Source organism: Leptopilina boulardi, unplaced genomic scaffold, assembly GCF_019393585.1.
Source record: "Leptopilina boulardi isolate dan_hultmark-lab unplaced genomic scaffold, ZJU_Lbou_2.1 LbouV2_362, whole genome shotgun sequence".
Classification (NCBI taxonomy): Eukaryota; Metazoa; Arthropoda; class Insecta; order Hymenoptera; family Figitidae; genus Leptopilina; species Leptopilina boulardi.
In genome coordinates this window covers 865,066-871,065 of record NW_026137932.1, presented here as the reverse complement: position 1 = coordinate 871,065, position 6,000 = coordinate 865,066, and the positions used below count along the sequence as shown (strand labels likewise).

At 23.1% G+C, this 6,000-nt stretch overlaps 1 protein-coding gene across 1 annotated transcript in view; it reads left to right on the top strand.

The window, feature by feature from the left end:
- The window catches only part of LOC127286543 (torso-like protein), a 44,017-nt gene continuing 38,017 nt past the window's right edge, over nt 1-6,000 (top strand). Inside the window, exon 1 of the mRNA XM_051313001.1 lies at nt 1-469. The gene's annotated coding sequence lies outside the window, so the exon portion shown is untranslated. The remainder of the gene's footprint in view (nt 470-6,000) is intronic.

The following is a 6,000-nucleotide window of genomic DNA, read 5'->3' as shown; positions in this document are numbered from 1 at the left end:
CACGAGTGGCTCACGGCTATTCGATTCAGATTTGCCTTTGCAGTCGCAGCCGGTCTCTCTTCTCGCTACATATATATATATACATATACAAAAACGACGCATTCGTTGCAAGCGTCGCAACGACGCTTCGATCGAAGGAAAATTAGGATCGCGCGTGTTTTTCAAAAAAAAAAAAAATCGCGCGCGAATCCGCATTTAAATATGCGAGTGTTTTTAGTTCTTCTATTATTATCATTATAATTATTTTTTGTGATGATAATTTTTTGTTTTGTTTTTTATACAAATCACACGCATGAATAATTATTAATTTATAATATTCTCAGAATGATTATTTAAATTTAAAATTTTTTAAAATTTTCTTCACTGTGTATGTGTGTGTGTGTGTGCGTGTGTTATAAAAAAATATTGACCGGTATTTGGTGATTTGATACATAATTATCATGACTTAGGACCTAATTCTTAATAGCAGGTAAAATTTACAGAATTAAAAAATTTTTTTTTACAAAATACATTTTTTAAAAAAAGCATGAAAAATATATTTTGAAATTTATAATTATTTTTTAGTTTTATCAAAAATATTAGATTTTTTTATTTTTTATTTAGATTTCAAATAAATTTCTTATTTTTATTCAAATAATTTTTTTTTCCAATAAATTTTTTATTTTGGTTTAAATAAAAAATTGTTTATTAAAATTATTTTTTTTTTTTTGGTTAAACTAAATTTCTTTTTCAAATAAAATTTTTTATTTAATTGAAATACATTTTTTTATTTGGTTTAAGTAAATTTAAATAAGTAAATTTTTATTTGATTTAAATAAATTATTGTTTTTCAAATAAAATTTTTATATTTGGTTTAAATAAATTTTTTTTTAATAAATATTTTTTGTTTTCGTTACAAAAAATCGTTTTTCAAATAAATTTCTGTTTCTGCATCAATAATTACTTTTTTTTTTTTGTTAAAATAAATTTGTTTTTCAAATAAATTTTTGGTTTTCGTTCAGATAATTTTTTTTTGAGTTTAAAGATAAATTTGTTTTTTTTTTTTTTTTAAAGAAATTTTTAAGACGATTTAAATAAATTAAATAAATTTTTGTTTCAGTTCAAATATTTTTTTTTTTTCTTTAAATAAATTAGTTTTTCAAATAAATAATATTTTTATTTATTACAAATACAATTTCATCTTTTTCAAAAAATAAATAAAATAATGTTTATTTGCGGAAAATAAAATTTTATTTCTTCCAATCTTAATTTTTTATTTAAAACAAATAAATATTTATTTAAGTTCCAATATTATAAAATTGTTTTGTGAAAAAAAAAATAAATAAAATTTGTTTCACTAACACAAATAAATGTTTATTTAAAACAAACAAAAATTTTTTTAGCGAAATAAAATTTTTTTATCACAAATTATAAATTTTGCTTAAAATAATTAATAGAAATGTGTAACCTGTGACAATGACACATATTAATTTGAGAAAATGAGTAATCATTTTTTTTTAAATTAATTTCATTCATTAAATGAAAGATGACACGTTAGTTGGATCAGCAAATTTTTGTGCATCTCGCAATATATATATATATATATATATATATATATATATATATATATATAGTGTTCATGCGAAAATTTGTAAAGCTATACAGTTTTATGACATCGAGAATATGGAAAAAGTCTCTCGCGCGCGTAACAGGCCAACTTTTTCCTCAGTTCTCTCTGATGGAGTAGATCGTGAGTTCTGCTCCACTTGCAAAAAAACATTTGACTCGCAAATTATGCCTTTTTTTGCTTCCCCTTCATTCAATACCGGAAAATATATTTAATGAACTAAAATTTTCAATTATATTCCACTTATAATATATATATTTTTTTAACTCATTAATGTCAAGATAAAATTTATCAAGTCTAAAGCAATATAATTGATTTTTCATTATAGACAATCATTGTTATTTATTTGACAAATTGTATAATGATCATAAAAAAATATATATAAATTATTATTATTATTATTCCCAATTAAAAAAAAAAATTTTTTTAATTTTTTTTTCGCAAAAAAGAAATATATTTTTAATTTTAATAAAAAAATTTTATCTTGAAAAAAATTTTACAATGCGTATATGATTTTTTATCGAGAAAAATTTTTACTATTGATTTGGATTTTTTTTTATAGATTAATATTTTTTTTTTATTATCAACTATCACGTGCAGGAATGTAGAAAATATAATAATTATATATATATATATATGTCTTTAATAATAATAATAATATATACTATAAAATACGTTATTAGAAAAACAATTGAATTTTATAAATAGCAAATAATAATAATAAAAGCCCTACCAAAAACAAAATATATTCTTTTAAATAATATGCATTTGATGAATGTACACCCAGAGAAATGTTTTATTTGAAACAAATATAATATTTTTGAGTTAAATAAACATATATTTGTCTCGCAGCCTACTATAGCTTATATTTATTTGGCGTAAATAATTTTTTTTTCTTAAATCAAATAAAAATTTCTTTGAATAAAATAAAAATTGATTTAAATCAAAGTAATAATTTATTTAAATCAAAGTAATAATTTATTTGAATCAAATAAATATTTATTAGGCTGTGAGACAAATATATCATTTCTCTAAGTGTATATGTAAATACAGAGTACCAATGATTACTTTACTTAAAAAAAAAATTGGAGTAATATTCATAATATAAAAAAATAAAATAGAAAATATAATTTTTTTCGTTAAATAATAATTGAACAAATTAACAAACAATTTTTCGCTTTCATGCAAATCAACGATAACTTGATTTATGTATAAAGATTTACGGCAACGTTTCACGTGAAGTGGAAAGTATAATATGCATACAGTCAAGTGCATTTTATTACCTTACAGACCAGAATTAAATCTTTTATCGGAAAATTGACTGCAGACAACGATGTGTATAATATTTGTTAAAAAAAAAAAAAAAAAAAAAAAAACAAGTTACTTGGGTGTATTACATGTAAGATACTTTCCTAGGTCGGTGTTCGATGATGTCCTTGAGTCAAAGAACGACCTTAAATATATTATATATATGACTTTTACAAACGCGAATGTCCTTTGCAATGATTTCATTGTGAATATAACAATAATATTAGATAGCAGTTAATGAACAAAAAAAGAAATAAATTTTCAAGGACTGTACAACCTAATTTTATTTTATTGTCATTTAAATAAATAATAGTCATTTAATTAAGAAAAGTAGCATACATTTCTTTCAAAATAGAAAAACTGGCCAAAAACTTATTAGAGCCCTATTTCAAATCTAAAACCATGCCCTCTTTTGGTGTTGTGGTAATTATAAAAATGTTGATTAATTTACTTTTTTTCCCAAACAATGAAAACTGCCTAAAACCTAACCAGAGCTCCTATTTCAACCCTATTTTCTTCTTTAGGATTTCAGTAATTTTAAAAATTGCAATTTATTTACATTTATTTATTTATTTAATTACAATGTACGGGCTTAAATTTGTTTCAAAGTAGGAAAACTGGCTAAAATATAACCAGAACCCTATTTCAAATCTAGTGAATGCGTACTCTTTATAGGGTTATGTTAATTTTTAAAAATTTAGTATATTGTTATTTTTTTCAAAATTAGAAATACTGGCGTAAACCTGACCAGGGCAATATAGTAAATATCCTCTTCTATGTGTTTTTGTAATTAGAAAAATGTATTAATTTATTTAAATTTTTTTCCAAACTAGCCAAAACCTAATCTGAGCCCTACATCAAAACATATAGTAAATGCCCTCTGCCAGGTCCAAGTGAAGCAGCGCCATCTACATTGATACTAAAATTTTAGAAAATTTTCAACAGCCTTTTCTTGAAAACAAGATGGTAAAATGCTTTTTTCTTTATAGATAATTAATTATTGGCAAGATATACATAGCTAAAACTTTTTTTGAGTTAAAATAATAAAAAAAATTTCATGTCAATAAATTAAATGTGAGCACTTTTTTCACAAAAACTGTAACAGTACTTTCTCAGAAATTACAATCAAAAATGCAATTTCCATTTGGAAAATTAATAAACGCTAAAAAATACACGACTTAAGATTTACCAATCACGAAAATAACAAAAAAAAATTTTATTAAATATTTAACATATTGATAGTGCTTTACTGATTGTGACAGCCCTTTGGTAGATTATGTATTTCAGGTGGTTAGCAACAGCGCCAATCTCCTTCTTTCGGCAAAACTGCGAAACGTCTGGTGACATATATAACCTGCCAAACGGCTGTCATAATGAGTAAAATATGTTATGTTAAAATACTTTTTTTTTGTTATTTTCGTGATTGGTAAATCTTAGGTCGTGTATTTTTTAGCGTTTATTAATTTTCCAAATGGAAATTGCATTTTTGATTGTAATTTCTGAGAAAGTACTGTTACAGTTTTTGTGAAAAAAATGCTCATATTTAATTTATTGACATGAAATTTTTTTTATTATTTTAACTCAAAAAAAGTTTTAGCTGGTGTATATCTTGCCAATAATCAATTATCCATAAAGGAAAAAGCATTTTACCATCTTGTTTTCAAGAAAAGGCTGTTGAAAATTTTCCATAATTTTAGTATCAATGTAGATGGCGCTGCCTCACTTGGACCTGGCCTTAAGGTATAATTTTAAAAATTTACTTTATATTTTTCTAAACTGCAAAAACTGGCCAAACCCTAATCAAGACCCTATTACAAAAATCTATAGTTAAAATCTATTTGAAAATTTGAATTTTTTTGGCTTTAATTTTGTTAATTTTTTTTTTCAATTGAATTTTTTTAGCAGTGTTTAATTTAAAATTTCTTTTGTCGGCTATTTTGAAATTATTTCTCTCTCTCTCTCTCTCTGTCTACTTTTTGTGTTGCATACTTAATCATTTTTTTTTAAATTTAATCATATTTTTTTGGTGTTGAAATAAAATTAATTTTTTTTCCCTATCTATTCGAATGTTGACACTTTAAACAAGCAGACGTTATAATATATAAGAATACTATATGTATAGTATTTAAATTAGCCTGGACTTGAATACGATTACGCTAAAGTTGCTGTCAAGGCAGCGACAATTTTTGCAAATTAAAACAAGTTTCTTTTTCAAAACGTCAAACCGTTTAGGTTGTCAAACAAATAAATATACTGAAAAATTAAAAAACGAAATAAAAAAATAAAAATTTAAAAAAATAAAAACTAAAAAATTAAATTGAAAAACTAAATAAAAATTAAAAAATCGAGCCTTCGTTTCAGGAAGAGAATATAGCGGGAACATTTTACTTTTATGTATATTATATATTCACAATACCTCTGCATATAGAAATATACTTGCCCAACGCGTTATTTAACAGTTCATAATATGCTAAATTAAGGATTGAATTACAAACTAGCGTCATTAAAATGGGTTAATTAAAAGTGACATTAACTACGTGGAATAAATTATTTTATGAACTAATTCGACAATATATATGTGATATAACATTAATTTATAGTTGTAAAAAAAAATGGTATTTATTACAAAACAAAAATGCCCTTTTCTACACAATACCAAATTAGATAGTGGGGAATGACCAATATTATTATTTAATCCTATGAGACTGAACGCAAAATATGTGACGTTCCGCGACAAAAAGGTACCTAAAAGCTTCCAAAATTTTTAGGTTATATTTATAGTGATAGTTTTACCTGAATAAAAAATTCTATTTTATAATTAGATAAAATCAAAAATAGATTTTATTTAATATTTTAGATGTAATAAAGACTTAAACATCAATAGTTTTAAAGAATTAATCCTCTTTGTGTATTTTCACTTCAAAAATCAAAAAATATAACCTATAAATTTTGGGAGAGTTTGGCTACTTTTTGTCGCGGTGGGTCACATATGAATTTTTTATTATCAATTTTGTCACTTTTTGATTTTAATCTCATTTATTCCTTCACTTTTTGAACTTTGTCGGTATTTATTTAGAAAGATGGCT